The following is a 17,635-nucleotide window of genomic DNA, read 5'->3' as shown; positions in this document are numbered from 1 at the left end:
AAATCCAGGGTCGCACGAGACTGACTGGGATTCCTCTAGGCGTCGGACTCGCCATCGAACTCTTCATCCATGAGATCGCCTTCGTCAGCATCTGGCCAAATCAACAAGCCAGTGAGTACTTTGAAAGTACTCGCAAGACAGTTCGGACATAAGATATAACAAATGCATGCATGAATGCGTCACGATTAATTCACCAATGTAAATTCAAAAATTGGCATAACAAAGTAAGTAAAAAGGGAAACGGCGGTAATCCGCCTGAAATCCCAACAAAACATAAATGAAAACCGATCGGGTGTCTGAAGCGACGCCCTCGAAGGTAGAACAATAATAGAAGGACTTATAAGAGAAACAAGAGAAAGAGTAAAGAGACTATAAGACTCGTTAAGATCACGATAAGTTGAAGATATAGAGATATGGAGGAGTCGTAGATCTATTTATTGTCATTGTTGCGGAGGCTGTAGGCGCTAGCAGAGCGATCCGCTCGCCGCGAATGTGACATGCCACAGTCGGGCGTCTGAGCGACACCACAAAGGGCTTAAAAGAAATGCCACAGTCGGGCGTCTGAGCGACACCACATAAAGGGCTTTAAAAGAAATGCCACAGTCGGGCGTCTGAGCGACACCACATAAAGGGCTTTAAAAGAAATGCCACAGTCGGCGTCTGAGCGACACCACATAAAGGGCTTTAAAAGAAATGCCACAGTCGGACGTCTGAGCGACATCACAGAAAGGGCTTTAAAAGAAATGCCACAGTCGGACGTCTGAGCGACATCACAGAAAGGGCTTTTATTCACAAGTAAATAATACTCATAATCAACATTCAATTCATGAAATTAAACGGGTTAGTCCATCCACAGGAATAATCATTTAGCCGGAATTAGCACTCATACGATTCACCGGAGTCTCTGTCATCAAAAAATGGCACTTGTCAGGATAAGATGATACTGATCTTGGACATAGAATAGATGATTCAAGGAATATATGACTCTGCAGAGTTTGTACAAAAATTTCCCACAGCCAACGGATTTCCGTAGTCACGAAGGACTAGTTCCGTTTACGGTATTTCGGAAGAAACACAGCTAACCAGTACACACCCATCCTACCTCTCGATGCTAGGAATCACCCTAGACATCGTCCAAGAAAAACTTTTGAGACGGGGAGATCACAATCTCGAATAGCATGGGATCAAATTTATATACGCGCGCTCTAAGGGGTGCCCCCCTCTCGGTCCCAACCGGAAACACCCATGCCCCCTGACCGGATGACTGGCTTTAATCCAGGGCCATGGAACCATCATCACGGCCTCTCCTTTTTGGTGTGTACAGGAAAGCGGTTTGCAACTTACTAAGCATATTCCTTGCGGAAAACATGTGGTAGTACAGGGAAGGAATGGGAGGAACTAGATATGGCTTTGACACTGCAGTCACTTAGCCTGGCATAAGACTGGCATGCTACAACACTGCCATCTTACCCATCCTCATGCCAACACATGGCCATTCATATTCGCATCCATCCACTTATGGTTCATCGAACTCACTTACCTCGACAATGCATGGAAATAACGTTCATCGGTATGCTCATCAACATGCCATGAGACTAACTAAAATGCAAAACATGCCAAGACACTCATCATATCAAAAGTTCAAACATGCTTGCCTGGTTCGGAGTAGTCGGAGCCTAGCTCGGTGAAGTTCGCGGCTCCGTTTCCTCCTTCGGTATCTACGGTATAAAGAAATACATGCGCTATCGTAAATACCAAGAGGTGCACAGAAAGTTATACCAAATATTTTTCAAATAAATATGATAAAATAACTAGACAAAATTTTGAAGAGGACAGAAAAAGAATCAATCAAAAATACTATTCTGTTTAAAAGTTATAAAGGTTTTTGTCCAGGGACTTATCTGTAATGAAACAGAAAGTTTCCAGGGGCTAGCTTATAAAAACAGAAAACGCTTCGGCAGAAACTACGCCAGCCCAGAGGGAAAGCGCATTTGGCAGAAGGCGTTTTCAGAAAACGCTTCGTTTAGAAAGGACAGAGAGGCTGACAACGGGTCCCACTTGTCATGTTTAAACTTTCAAATGGGAGGGACGAGGCTCGTCGGCGCCCGAGGGCTGCGGTGGTCGCTGGCGGCGATCCACAGCGAGGTAAGGGGATCGGAGGTTATCAACGTGCTCACCGTGTCCTTCCGCAACGGTGGGTGGTGGTGTTGGTCGCCGGGGAGCACCACGTCGACGGCGGTCTCAACTCCGGCGGACGGTGGTTCGGGCGTGGATGGAGCTCGTCGGAGAGGACTGCAAAGGCCAAATTGATGAGGGGGTTAGAGTACTGGGTGTGAGAGAAGGCTACGGACGAGGTTTGGGCGCCGGAGGTAGCCTCACCGGAGTGAATCGAGCTGAAGGCCGAGGCGGAGCGAGGCGGCCGGAGTCGAGGAAGAAGGGCCCCTCGAGGCTCTTCTAGTTGCTGGTCGGGGTCCAGTGAGGTGCTGGAGGTGTGCAGGGGCGAGAGGGAGCTTGGGGGCGTTATATATAGCCGGCCCGAGGCGGTTGCCGTGAACGGGATAAGTCCGGCGAGCGATTACGGTGGCGCTGCGGTTGGGCAGTGGAATTAGGAGTTTGGGCATCGCCTAGGTGGAGTAGTGGTGCCATTCCAGGGTCCAGCTCAGCACGGGAGGGGGTTTTACGGCCTGTCCCAACGGAACGGCCGTGCGGCACGTCGGCGGCAGGGAGCGCGCCCTGCGCGTGCCAGGCCACGGCGGCGGCGCTGCACGCGTGCGCTGGCAAGGGAGACGGCCACGCGGAGCTACCAGATGGCTTGGGCGGCGCTGAACGGCGTTCTGCCGTGGTGTGCCTTCTGTCGGCCACCACGGGAGGTCCCGACGCCGCAGAAGACGCTGGCGAGGGCGGGCCAGCGCGCCACCGACGCCCGGAAGGCTCCACGCACGCGTGTGAAGCTCCGGACAAGAGGGAGGGGCTGCAAGCATCGAGCCAAGCGTACTGTGAGCTTGTGACTGAACTCTGAAGAAAACGACACTGTAAAACTGAATTTTACTGAACTTTACTGAAAATGCAAAGAACAGTGCAGCTCAGGTGTTCGACAGAATGCTTTTGGCATCTAGGGATTTTTCCTTGAGCTGAAATTTGGTGGAGTGGCTTCTCATTGCTCTAGTAGGCTGCATGATTTTTGGTGGAATTTTTGGAGGAGTGTAGATATGAATTTCACCAAATTTGGCAAATCTGGTCCAAACTTGCAGTGAGTGAAATTTGAAATTTTTGAAAAGAAGAAGAGTGGATCAAGATGGTTCTAGGTTGTGGGTACTAAAGACAATCCAGGGAAGTTGGTTTGGGACAAAAACTCAAAGGCAAAATGGCACTTGCTTTGAAAATCACTTAGGCTCAAAATAATTGGCAGAAATGTTTTGGGAGATAAAATAATTGAAATAAAATCCAAAAACTTGTTTGGACCTGATGAGACAGAGGATTTAAATTGCTCAAAGGTGGAGAGAGGGGTTTTGAGAAGATTTACTATAGGAGACATGGTAAAACCATGGGTGGTTTCAAAAAGAAAGAAGTCCCAAAACTCCTAGGGTTTCTTTATTTTAAAAGAAAATGAAGAAGTTTGAGAGGTTAACAACCAGAAGGAAAAGCTCCCAAAACTTCAACACCAAATTTGAAAGGGAAAAGAAAATCCTTGCCAGAGGAAAGGAAGTTTTTAAGAGGAAGGATTTCTGGAAAAGAATTTTTTTTAAAAGCCCTCTTTTAAAATCCAACAAAGTTTTTGATGAAAACCAAATTAAAATTTTGGAGTGTCACATTTTTGTTGATCTGCACTAACATTTTATCAGTTAAATGTTTGGTCAAAATTTAACACAAATTACAAAGGGGACCAACAAACATGACAGAGGTATATTCCATCAACTGAATTGATTGCATCCACATCCCACATTTAGACATAAGTAAACATAGATTAAACATACTCAGACATAGATAATAAGCGTACACAAGCATAAGTTCAACCATAAGCACATAGTTCAACCGTGATTAAGCATACTAAAGCGTACATAGTTCGATCCCACATCTCATCTCATCTGCCAGCACGATCCTGAAGCTTTTCCAGGTACTCTGCATATGCAGCATGCACCACCCTGCGAGAATACTTTTGCTTGAAGGAGCCAACGGCTCATCCTCTTGCATGCGCTAGAACACTTTGATACGGGTCATCAAGCTTCTGGTTGCAAAATGGGCATCGGTAGTCGCCGTCCCAGGTCCTAATACGCCTGTATGCATTCCTGCATAAAGCTCCCTCGGGATTTTCCTCTTGTACCTCCTCTAGCCATCTTCATCCTTGTTGTCGACATCGTCAGACATCACCTATACATAGAGTAAAAAATGTGGCGTCCAATTAATGTTTACAAACTAATCTCTAGCGAACATTTGGCAGTTGCCAAAATTTGGCATTAAATCAATGTTTACATGCCGTAAAGTAGGATTAGGAATTTAGAGCTATATTTTATACATATCCAGAGATGATGGTTCAAATTTTAAGCACAATCGTCTTTGTACAAACCAATCTTAAAGAAAATAATGGCACAGACATATATGTAGGTCATTCAAAATCAATTTTCAAGACCTGGCTAGGAATTATTAGCACAAACACTAACCCTAGTCGGATTATTAGAAGAAATCATTTGCATTGATGAAACAACTAATCACTTATCACTTGTACCATTCAAACAATCAATACACTACACCGATCTAACGAAACTTACTCAGATTTCATGGATTGAGAGATCATAACATAGGATTTCTATTCAAAAAAGGGGGAGGCATGAGTAAGTAGAGAAACCCTAGGATGTATTTGACACATACATGGGTATAGATGACTAACCGGTTGTCTATCGTCGTCGGAGTGGTCGTCGGAGTCGTCGCCCCAGTCGTCACCAGAGTCGGTCTGTACCTCCGACTCCGGCTGTGGAAGCACGACATCGTCGATGATGCCAGGGTGTAGCGATACCTGACCGGTGCTGACAACAACCTCTGTCTCCAATTCCACACCGTGCTCCGGTGCTTTAGCAGCCCCGGTGTCGCCACTCCCTCCGATGGGGCGCTTCGGCGGCATCCTCATACACTGACATCTTTGAGGACTGAAAGTGGCGTTAAGGATGCAAGTAGAGAGAGAGGATTCTGTGTGTGGCAAGGATGGGAGCGGCCGCACCATTAATATGAAGTAGTGGGAGAGAGGCGGGCGGTGGTTAAACCACTGGCTTGCTTCCCGGCGAGCCTGCGCACCAGACTACTGGCATGCCTACCGTCATTTTGCACAGCTACTCGCACACCTCTCGATGACACTGCGCAGCGAGCACGCCTCTCGTCAATTCACACACCTGCATGCACGCCTCCTGGTCTGCCTGCATGACGGACTGCTCACATGCGTCCTGTCAACTCACGCCTGCTCGCACGACACATGGGTCGCGTGATGGCACGTATATTGTTTTTCTATTTTGATGATTAATGCTGCCACTTTATTGCTTAACCGAAGCATGGAACATATCCATTACGCTCACACTTCGAATAAATAATCCATTTGCGATATTGGTTCACAATTATGAATAATCTCGCGTTTGTAATAAGATTAAGATTACATCAAAACTGGTCTCAAATTTGACAAAAAAGTACAATGCCACTTTGTATTGGTGTCCATATGACAACACAATAAGTTTCATGAATATCAAATAAGTTTTGGATGTACTAGAATTTAAAAATCAAGATTCTCAATGTTTGAAATTTCTTGCACGGGGAGTAAACATGCACCCAGTGAGACACATGAGTTTTTCCAATCCATTTAGGTGCACTGTCACGTGCGCATGTAGCTCAAATTTAATTTTGCACATTATACCGCTAGAAAATCAATCAATGTACTAAAACGTCTTAATGATCTCTGTTTTTTTCAAAATTAAAGCGTCCCTCGTTTGGTAACATCTATTCACCGCAGGAAAATTTAACATGCATCATAGTTGCAGTGGATACGTGGTGCGTGTGTTTGTGTGTGTGTGTGTGCGCGCGCGTCGGACAGCCTGGTTTTTGCCTCCTCTCTTTTTTCGGACTTTCTACTGCTTTTGCTTTGCACTTGAAGTTTTTGAACCAATTCAAATGGACTTGAACACTTGGGTCCACCCTTGATTTTCACCCAAGTGACCTCTCCACATCTATCTCATATTTTCCTTCTTTGATAACCTCCACAAAATCCCATGGAATATTTTTCATAAAGGAAAAATATTCATTTTCTTCCCTGAAAATCATTTCAGAGAAGTATGTTCCAAAGAAAACCTCATTTTCTTTGCCCAAAAAATCTGAGAAAATTCCCAAATATTCTTTGAACCCTAGGGCACCTTCCTGAGCAAAAAATATTGCATAACTTTTTGTACTATTTTTGCTACAGAAAATCATTTCTGTTCTGGACAGAATGATCACTTTCTACAGCAAGTACCATTTTCCTTGATCTAATGAGGCTGTTTTTTATTGAGCCTCATTACCCTCCTAAGAAACTACTAACCACCAAAAATAATCCCTAAATCCTCTCTGGTATGACCACAGTCAAGCTCACAAGTTTCTGTCCAGAAACTTGCCAGGAAAAGAGCCACTCCCACAGTGCAGCTGTGACCAAGCCAACTATGCAAAACGACCAAAACCACTAAGGACTAGCTGCCAGACATGGTGTTTGCGCTTAGCTCAGCCTGATGCCATAGTTCACGCGGTTACCATGTTCGTCCAAGGGGGTTGGCATGCAGTCGACGCGCTCTGCGTTGCGCCATGGCCTCTGTTGCACGCGTGCTCGCTGCCCCGACCGTCGCACCTTGCCAAACCGTGCCCCCATCTTCATTTGAACCTCCATAACTATACCCTGGCGCTCGCCGACACCGGAGCTCGTCGCAGCGAGCACGGGCATGGCGCGGCCAAGGCAACAATGCGCCCGTGCCCCTGTGCTCGTCGCGTACTGCGCTCCTGTGCTCGTCGCCGCTCGTCTACAGCCTCGGCGTGATCCCCAACGTCTTCCCCCTCTCTCACTGACGCCATTCGTTGCCGGGCGACGCTCAGAGAGCTCCGGCGAGCTCTTAATCCCCGCCTCGGCCTCACCTATATATAGTCCCTCCCGATCTCGTTTCCCTCCTCACTCACCACCACCACATCACCACGACCCCGTATGAAGCCGCAGCCTGGCCGGGCAGGCCTCTGGCCGTCGCCCCCGTCCTCAGCTCACTGGCGATCCCCGTCCTAGGCTCCCTCCCTCCCTAGAGCCGCTCGTGCTCCACCGACTCCTCAGGCATGTTCATGGTGGTCCACTGGTGTGAGCTGGTGCCGTTGGAGCAGCTGGACCGGCCTTGCCTCGCCAGAATCACCAACTCTGACGAGTCCCGCCCACTGCCGCCGCTGGAGAGCTTAGTTCCGGCCCTGTCCGATCACCTCTAGCTACGCTACTGGTACGAGCAGGTGCGTCTCAACCTCCTCTCCAATCCAATCCCTTTGGATCGGGCGAAGGAGCCCTCCTCGCCGGCGTGCGCTCCGACGGAGCCTTGCCATGCTCTGTCTCTCCCCCCTCCCCACCGACCTGACCAGCGGGGCCCGCTGTCAGCCACTCAGGCCGTGCCTGAAGTGGTATGAGTGGTGTTGCCCGGGCGTTTAATGCCTTCGATGTCACCCCATGGATTTTCTTTTTAATTCAAATTTAGTTTAAATTTGACCAGAACTTTGACCAGCTCTAACTCTTATTCTACAAGTCCAAATGAGTTGATTCTTTTTGCATTCTGTTCTTGCTGGAAAACTCTAGCAGCACACCGAAGATGGGATTTTCCCTTGCTGCCTAGAATTTTTGGTGATTTTTAGAAGTGTTCTTGATATTTTCTTTTTGTAATTTGAATTATTTTCAGAAGCTGAAGCTTGTCTTGAAGGCATCCGCGAGGAGTGTGAAGCTCCTCTGCACTAAGGCAAGCCACAACAACATTATCATTGTGTCTTTGCAATATTCATGATTTTCTACTTGAATATATATATATATATATTGTTCATTGCATATAGTATTAAAATCAATTATGCTTGTGTTATTTAGTTTGTCATGGTCAAAGGGCTTAGTTAACAGAAGTGAATGCTTGAACTAGTGAAGAATAGATGGAGTAGTTGATCTAAGTAGGTTTGACATGACTATTGTGATATGACTATCGGTCTTATTTTGCTATATTATTGCTAAGACAAGTTTTAGTTGATTAATGCCAACCAAAGTGATGAGTTTAAATAATAAGTAAGAAAGGACCAGAAATGTTGAAAGTTAAGTTTGTGCAAGTAGAACTTAGAAGGAAGTTGATCTGTTGTGATTTGTGATGCATAATATATGGTTTCATAAGCATGGCATATTCCTGACTCGAGCATTTTTATTTCAAGTTAAACTTGATGGTAATTGAACTTGAACATAAAAGTTGGTCGGGTCATGGTGCCACCGAATCGGGCTGACGAGTGCAACCACACTTGCCTTTGTGGGGAGGCCGGTTGTCGTCCGTTGTCATGCCTTTTGTCGGTGCCTCCAAAGAGGGAAGGTTATGGGCGTGCGTTACCCTGGCCCGGTAAGCATACATAACCTTGTGAACCTGTTGTTGTTATGGTACCTTGTCCCCGTTTGGGACTGTTTGTTTGCCACGACAGTGGTAGTTTTGCCTTTGGTAGGTTGGGTCACCCAGGACTAATCCTAGTGGGGAGTTGGTCGGAGTGGTCGTAAGAGTGTCAGGGCAATGGGAGAGTTCTGTGGGAATGCCGTTGGTCCACCCTAATGGGAGGGTGAGGCCATGGATTCTGTGGTGTGGGTAAAGTGCGCTACCTCTGGAGAGTGTATTAATCTATCGATAGCCGCACCTGCGGATAAGGGCCCAGTTCGTAAGTAAGTCACACCATGGACCAACTGTTATTAAGGAAACTTGCACACTAATCAACTTGCATTGCACTGGTTAGATGATGATGAAGTCAGTGAGACTGACTGTTGTGGTTTTATTTGTGATCCGGGAGCGATCACGGTTTGGTTACGAGGTAACTAGTTGGACCAAGTATGGTTCTGTTTGTGCTTTGTCGTGAGCATTGTTCGGTTGCGAGGCAACCGGTTTGTAAGGGAGTCTGTGTGACTCGATGCGCAAGTTTGGTTTCACTGCATGAGTAGTATGGTGTTGTTTGCATTTAACTTGATTAAATGTCATGATGTTGTTTGTCATTATGGTTCTGTTTGCTGTGAGCTTGCAAGTACATTCAATGTACTGACCTAGCATGTTATGCCAGATTTCAGGAAAGCCTAACTGGATCGGAGAGCTGCTGTGTCTAGACCGTGTCCACATCGGTGTCCCTGTGCTATGGATTCCCGCTACGTCGTTGTTCCGCTGCCGTGTAGATGTCCTGTTCGAGGCCCCTTTATGTCTACTAAATAATGTACATATTGTTCAGCCGCACCGAGTGTGCTGCTTGGCCTTGCAACTTGTTGTAATGTCACTATGCTTCCGCTAGTTTCAATAAAGCAGTGATTTCTATACCAAGATGTTGTGTGCTGCCAGAAGACATGATCTCTGGGTTGGCAATACAGGGTAAACCGATCGCTTTGATCTGGGGTGCCACAATGCTTGGTATCAGAGCCGCGCTGACTGTAGGACATGGTAGACTACCGACGTATTAGCTGGACGTTAGTTACAGTTAAAGTTGAGTGCCGGTAGTGTTTGTAGCTGATTGTTGCATCACATGCACTCGTTCTATTTTTATTTCCTAACCCACTAATGGTTGTGAGTGTAGATGGCTCCGGTGCCGTATCCGTGTCAGTTGCAGCTGATGTTGTACACCTCGCCGCATCTCCTTCGTAGCGTGTGGCGTCGACTGTACCCTCACGGTGATGACCCAGCATATCGGGTGTACCAGGAGCGTCTAGCCGACTCCGTGTATGAGTATCATGCTGTGGTTACTCTGTGCACCAGTTCGTCAACAGGCTCTTACACTTGTACCTCTCAAAGCGGTTATGCCTCCACCGCCGCTCAGGCCATCCAGTATGCTGCATTTGAGATTCTTGTTGAGTTACGATACACAGAGGCTCAGATGCAGAACCATCTAGGTTTTCGTTTCTACCCATCCTTGCACAATGATGGTCATGTTCGCTTTCATTCCGTTGATCCGGCATCTGATAGTGACACTAGCCACCTTTCTTGATATATCACTGCTAGTTATCTTCTTATTCACGAGTTGGCTCGAGTGCTGATTTGTGCTGGTTCTGCTTTAGCCGCCGCCAGATCCTACCCTACTCCACCTTCTATGGGATTTACTCCTTATATTGTGCGTAGTTTTAGCTCGCCTATTTCTCCGGTTACTGCCCCGAGTAGCTCGGGCACCTCGGCAGTGAACCCGCATAGTGCTCCTGCTGAGTGGGCGTCTCTTCTTGCTACCCCCGCAGATCCTATGATCCCTCATCATCCCGCGCCTACCCCTAAGGGAGAGCCCTCGAGGCAGCGTTGTCGTGTTACATTTAACCCGGAGGTCTCGGTGAAGGAAATATGCCCTAGAGGCAATAATAAAGTTATTATTTTATTTCCTTATATCATGATAAATGTTTATTATTCATGCTAGAATTGTATTATCCGAAGACTTAATACTTGTGTGAATACATAGACAAAATAAACGTCACTAGTGTGCCTCTACTTGACTAGCTTGTTAATCAAAGATGGTTATGTTTCCTAACCATAGACATGTGTCGTCATTTGATTAATGGGATCACATCATTAGGAGAATGATGTGATTGACATGACCCATTCCATTAGCTTAGCACCCGATCATTTAGTATGTTGCTATTGCTTTCTTCATGACTTATACATGTTCCTATGACTATGAGATTATGCAACTCCCGTTTGCCGGAGGAACACTTTGTGTGCTACCAAACGTCACAACGTAACTGGGTGATTATAAAGGAGCTCTACAGGCATCTCCAAAGGTACATGTTGGGTTGGCGTATTTCGAGATTAGGATTTGTCACTCCGATTGTCGGAGAGGTATCTCTGGGCCCTCTCGGTAATGCACATCACATAAGCCTTGCAAGCATTGCAACTAATGAGTTAGTTGCGAGATGATGTCTTACGAAACGAATAAAGATACTTGCCGGTAACGAGATTGAACTAGGTATTGAGATACTGATGATCGAATCTCGGGCAAGTAACATACCGATGACAACGGGAACAAAGTATGTTGTTATGCGGTCTGACCGATAAAAGATCTTCGTAGAATATGTGGGAGCCAATATGAGCATCCAGGTTTCGCTATTTGTTATTGACCGGAGACATGTCTCGGTCATGTCTACATTGTTCTCGAACCCGTAGGGTCCGCACGTTTAACGTTACGATGACAGTTTCATTATGAGTTTATATATTTTGATGTACCGAAGTTTGTTCGGAGTCCCGGATGTGATCACGGACATGACGAGGAGTCTCGGAATGGTCGAGACATAAAGATTGATATATTGGAAGCCTATGTTTGGACATCGGAAGTGTTCCGGGTGAAATCGGCATTTTAACGGAGTACCGGGAGGTTACCGGAACCCCCCGGTAACCTAATGGGCCTTAATGGGCCTAGTGGAGGAAGAGGAGAGGAGGCCTAGGGGCTGCCGTGCGCCCCTCCCCCCCAAGTCCGAATTGGACAAGGAGGGGGGGCGCCCCCTTTTCCTTTCTTCCCTCTCCTCCTTCCCCCCAAGTCCTAATCCAACTAGGGAAAGGGGGGGGGAGTCCTACTCTCGGTACGAGTAGGACTCCTCCAGCGCGCCTCCTCCTAGGGCCGGCCGTACCCCCCCTTGCTCCTTTATATACGGGGGCAAGGGGGCACCTCTAGACACACAAGTTGATCCTCGTGATCGTTTTCTTAGCCGTGTGCGGTGCCCCCTTCCACCATACTCCTCGATAATATTGTAGCGGTGCTTAGGCGAAGCCCTGCGATGATAGAACATCAAGATCGTCACCACGCCATCGTGATGACGGAACTCTTCCCCGACACTTTGCTGGATCGGAGTCCGGGGATCGTCATCGAGCTGAACGTGTGCTAAAACTTGGAGGTGCCGTAGTTTCGGTGCTTGATCGGTCGGGCCGTGAAGATGTACGACTACATCAACCGCGTTGTCATAACGCTTCCGCTATCGGTCTACGAGGGTACGTAGACAACACTCTCCCCTCTCGTTGCTATGCATCAACATGATCTTGCGTGTGTGTAGGAATTTTTTTTGAAATTACTACGTTCCCCAACACTCGGTTGGCGTCCTCAGTTCAGGATCTGGGTCTGACTCAGTAGAGGATCCAGCAGCACCGATAGAGTCTTAGAGCGTCTGAGTATCCGCAGTGGTCATGAGATGTACAGATGTAGTTGTATGAGCCATGCTGTATCGTTGCGTGTATGCGAGTAGTCGCACCAGTCATGATGTTTATCTTCCATGTATGAGTCTATGTATAATTATGTGGAACTTTTTTTCGACCGCTGTGTTTCTTCTATTTTTTTCGTTCCGCTCTTTCGGGTTTGTCACTGCCTTATCTTCCCATGTTTGGATGTTTCTCATCGTGGTTGCTCTTATTGGGAAAATAAATAGTAGGATGACGCGGGGAGGTAGCAGCTCACAGGCTGGTGAGGATGTTCTTGTTCGTAGCTCAGCAAGGCAGGCAGGACACTCCCCCGAGCCGTATCCGCAGCCACCACCTCCACAGGAAAATCCACCCTCTACTGAGCAAATTCTGCGCATCTTTGAGGAAAGAAGGAACAATGATCTGATTGAGCTGTTAAGAAGTGTGCAAGCTATGATTAGGTGGAATGGAAATCAAAATGGCCAGTGATGAAGCTATGTACCTAGGGTAGGGTCATGGACCTGTCCCAGCTGCCCTACCCAAGGACATCTCAAGAAGAAATCACCTTTTAATCGACTTGGAGGTGTTCCACTCGACAGACTCGAAGACACTCGACCAAGGTCTAATCACTCGACGGCCAGGAGACCTAAAGGCACTCCCCACGCTAATGGTCGGTTATTAAGTAGCTTTTATGGTCATCATAGCACTTTATTAGAGGCGTTACCAGTAACGCCTCACCTTAATGTCTTTAAAACCCTGCACAAATGAGGGCCGGAGAGGTCCGGCGAACTCTATATAAGCCACCCCCTCCTAAGTGTAAAGGGTTCGCACCCCTGTAATTCATACACGCATAATCCAGTCGACCGCCTCCGAGCTCCGAGACGTAGGGCTATTACTTCCTCCAAGAAGGGCCTGAACTCGTAAATCTCGTGTGCTTACAACTTCTCCATAGCTAAGATCTTGCCTCTCCATACCTACCCCTACATTACTGTCAGACTTAGAACTACGACAGCCAGCACTCCAAACTGTCTAATTTTCAAAGGACTAAGCCTCCCGGTTTTAGTCAAGTGATTGACCCTTTGGAAGCAGACGAGTGGTTATGCACCATCGAGAAGAAATTTAAAATCGCTCGCACCGAAGAGGCTGACAAGGTTTTGTTTGCTACCCACTATCTTGAAGGGGTCGCTGCCATATGGTGGGATAATGCTAAAGCCCCGTGGCCCGCGGGAGAAGAAATTACGTGGACTAATTTCAAGGACCAATTTCTCAAGTATCATATTCCTGCTGGTATCATGAAGATCAAGCAACGCGAATTTCTTGGTCTCACCCAAGGTAGTCTGTCAGTCAGTGAATATTTGCACAAGTTCAACCACCTAGCCCGTTATTCTCTGTATCATGTGGCCACGGAAGAAAGGAAGATTGACAGGTTCCTTAGCGGATTAAGTCAACACCTCAGGAGTGTTCTCCGCATGCTCGATTTTCCAAATTTTCAGCCTCTGGTAAATAAGGCCCTCATCGTAGAAAAAGAATACAAGCTTGTGCAAGACAACCGACCCGCAAATAATGACAACAAGCTCAAATTTGAGCCAAAGAAGGAAAATATTCATTTTCTTCCCAGAAAATCATTTCAGAGAAGTATGTTCCAAAGCAACCCTCATTTTCTTTGCCCACAAAAATCTGAGAAAATTCCCAAATATTCTTTGAACCCTAGGGCACCTTCCTGAGCAAAAGTATTGCATAACTTTTTGTAATATTTTTGCTATAGAAAATCATTTCTGTTCTGTACAGAATGATCACTTTCTACACAAGTACCATTTTCCTTGATCCAATGAGGCTAGTTTTTCTTGAGCCTCATTATCCTCCTAAGAAACTACTAACCACCAAAAATCAGCCCTAAACCCTCTCTGGTTTGACCACAGTCAAGCTCACAAGTTTTTGTCCAGAAGCATGCCAGGAAGAGAGCCACTCCCATAGTGCACCTGTGACCAAGTGATGAGGACATCAATACCATTGTTACACCCACAGCCCCTGCTGCTATACACACTGGACCGATTACTAGAGCTCGCGCACGCCAATTGAATTATCAGGTACTTTCGTTTCTTGGTAATGATTCTAATGTTCATGAGAATATGATGCTGCCTAAATTGGATACATTTGTTTTGCTTACAAATGAAGGGCCTAGCTTGGAAAAGAAAGATGAACCTTGGAGCAAGTTCAAGCATGGAGATGATGGCATGCGCAAGGGGAACAAGAACGGAGTTACAAGTGATGATTCTAGGACTCTGAAGCCACCATAATGAGTGCATGAAGCATGGGACGAAATATACAAGATGCCACTTCATAAATTTCGTCCAGAGGCTATTTTAGGTGCCGCGTCACCTTATTATTGGGCCAGGCCCATGTATTTTCGAAGTACTTAAGTATAGGCTGTTTTTAGAGTCCGTATGTGTGGGGAAACAAGAGTTAGGGTTGGTTTCGGACCCCTCCACCAAGGGCCACGAAATTCCCCCTCTCTCCTCCATATATACAGCCCTTAGGGCATCGTTTAGGCTTTGGGTTTTGTTTAGATTAAAAGTTCGCCATAGCTGCAACTTCGCGTACTTTGTTTGTGTCCAACGACCAGACCAAGACGTCACAGAACCCCACCTTGATCAATAAAGCTTTCATCTTATATTCGCAATATCCAGATTGCAATCTCAGTTTCTTGCTTGTTCTTCGTTTGCTCGCAGGAAACAGACCCTCGTGGTCAGGTTGATCGTGCTCCGGCATGGTCAATAACCCTCGGAAGTTGGTTTAGCGATTGCTAAGGTGCGACGTCTCGCACGTTCGTAGTCGGATCGTCAAGGTCGACTCCCACATAAAACGATAGCCACCATCTCATCAAAACATCGGGACACCTTTGCCTCTATCAAGTGGTATCAGATTTTCAGGTTGCTCGGTGAGATTTTACAGTTTTTCGTAGATTAGATCGAGTCTGTTCTTCATACCTACAGTCCACGAAAAAGCCAAAAAAAATTAGGGTTAGTTCGTCCTATCCGAACCAATCTGAGCCTTTGCATAATCTTTTCTGTATTTGCTTTGTTGAATTTGTGGTTGCATCGTCGTGTCAAGTTGCTGGTCTTAGCGTCTAGTCCTTTAGAGTTTCGAGTTCTGTTCATAGGTTGTCACGCCGCCGCCGCACCATCGTCATCATCATTACCATATACCACCACCCCACCATATACATCGCCGCTGCCATATACAACCACCAATCCGAGTCCACATATACCATCGCCATATACCACCACCAATCCGAGTCCAGATATACCATCGCCATATACCACCACCAATCCCAGTCCAGATATACCACCACAGTCCGAGTTCCACCAGATTCATCTCCGCCACCAATCCTAGTCCGTGTCCAGTATTTGTTGCTTTGTTTTCGAGTTCTAGATCACGCCATACTCCGAGTCGTGAGAGAGTAGGACTCCTGAGATTCCGTGCTACCCGCAGAAGAAAAATAGTTCCAAACTCAAAAAAAAAACTAAGTCTGGAAAATTCTGGCTAGGCAGTTTTTAGACCATTTGTAGACTTTTTTGAAAAAAATTTGTTGCGGAGCAAAAAAAATAGAGGAAAAAAAGTGCAAAAAAAGTGAAAAAAAGAGAAAAAAATTCAGAGTGTGCTCCTCCATTGTTTACGTGCAGCGCCGTGATTTTGTTAGTGTTCTAGGCTCGCGTCTCTAGCACGGTCTAGCCTAGGATCAGCACAGTACCGTCGTTGAGCGTTTATTCAACTTTGCATCTCTGAATTGATTATTGCTGACCCTTTTTGCTACCATATTATAAGCCTTCCTAGCTCCACATACATCTACATCGTGCGTTTGACTCTCCCTGGTAATCTCTCTATCCATGCTTTGAGAGTTTTGACTACGACGGTTGTCGATCACCGCCTGCTGCTGGGTAAGAACTGGTAAGAATTTGAGATTGGCTTGACGGATTTGTGACACCACCACCACCTCTTGTTAGTATTCTGTAGGATCATATTCTTGTGTGTTTCTATTGTTGCTAACCATGGCAGAATCACAAGCCGAGGAGACTAACTGGGAGAACATGACGAATAAGGAGTTGCATGATAAATTTCAGCAAATGATGAGTGGATAGGTGCAAGATGTGCTAAACAGATTTGAAGAGGCCATGGAGAAGATAGATGGCATGGAGAAGACGTTCGAAACAAAGCTTGATAACAGGTTTAATGAATTGCTCGCGCGTCTTCCACCACCACCACCGGCTGCACCTAACGCACCTCTACAACAACAACAACAACTACCTACACATCGTGAAACAGCCCTCCACCGAGCGAGTCGTCTCCCTATTGCACCTGGCCAAACTGTTGGTGCTGCTGTTGATACTTCTGTGGCTCCTGCTGCTGATGCGGAGGAGGATGATTTTGCCGGCGATTATGAGGATGAGGTTGATCAAAATCAGAACTACGTGCCACCACCAGCACAGCAACCACCAGGTCGTCCACATGCAAATAATGGCAATGGTAGGGCTCACCCTCAGGTACGAGATCATGACCATCTCCCTAAACTAAAATTGAATATTCCACCATTTGAGGGTAGATATGTTCCCGATATATATCTTACTTGGGAGTTAGAAACTGAACAACGATTTACATGTTTACAATATCCCGAGGAGAGACGTGTTCCTGCTGCTGTTTGTGCATTCACTAGTTTTGCATGTGTTTGGTGGTCCGAGCATTGTAGATTATATCCTATTCCTGCTACTTGGGCTGCTTTGAAAAGTGCTATGCGTACTCATTGGGTTCCACCATATTATCAACGTGAATTACTTCAAAAATTTCAGCGTTTAAGACAAGGAAAAATTCTGTAGAAGAATATTATCAGGAATTACAAACTGGCATGATTAGATGTGGTATTGTTGAGGAGAATGAAGCTATGCTTGCACATTTTATGGGTGGATTAAATAGAGAGATTCAGACCATCCTAGAGTATAAGGAGTATAATAATATCACTCGTTTATTCCATCTTGCTTGTAAAGCTGAACGTGAAGTGCAGGATCGACATGCATTGGTGCGAACTAACTTTTCTGTAGGTCAATCTTCATCATGGACACCACGTGCATCCTCTACTTCCACTCCACCAGCACCTCCATCAGGTGCCACCCCCAGCCGTGATACAAGAAAGCAGGCACAACCACCACTATCTGCCAAGAGCACACCTGCTGGACCTGTGCAGAGCTCTTCTTCTTCCATGGCAT

Source organism: Triticum urartu, chromosome 7, assembly GCF_003073215.2.
Source record: "Triticum urartu cultivar G1812 chromosome 7, Tu2.1, whole genome shotgun sequence".
Classification (NCBI taxonomy): domain Eukaryota; kingdom Viridiplantae; phylum Streptophyta; class Magnoliopsida; order Poales; family Poaceae; genus Triticum; species Triticum urartu.
Note: the sequence above shows the minus strand (reverse complement) of the source record.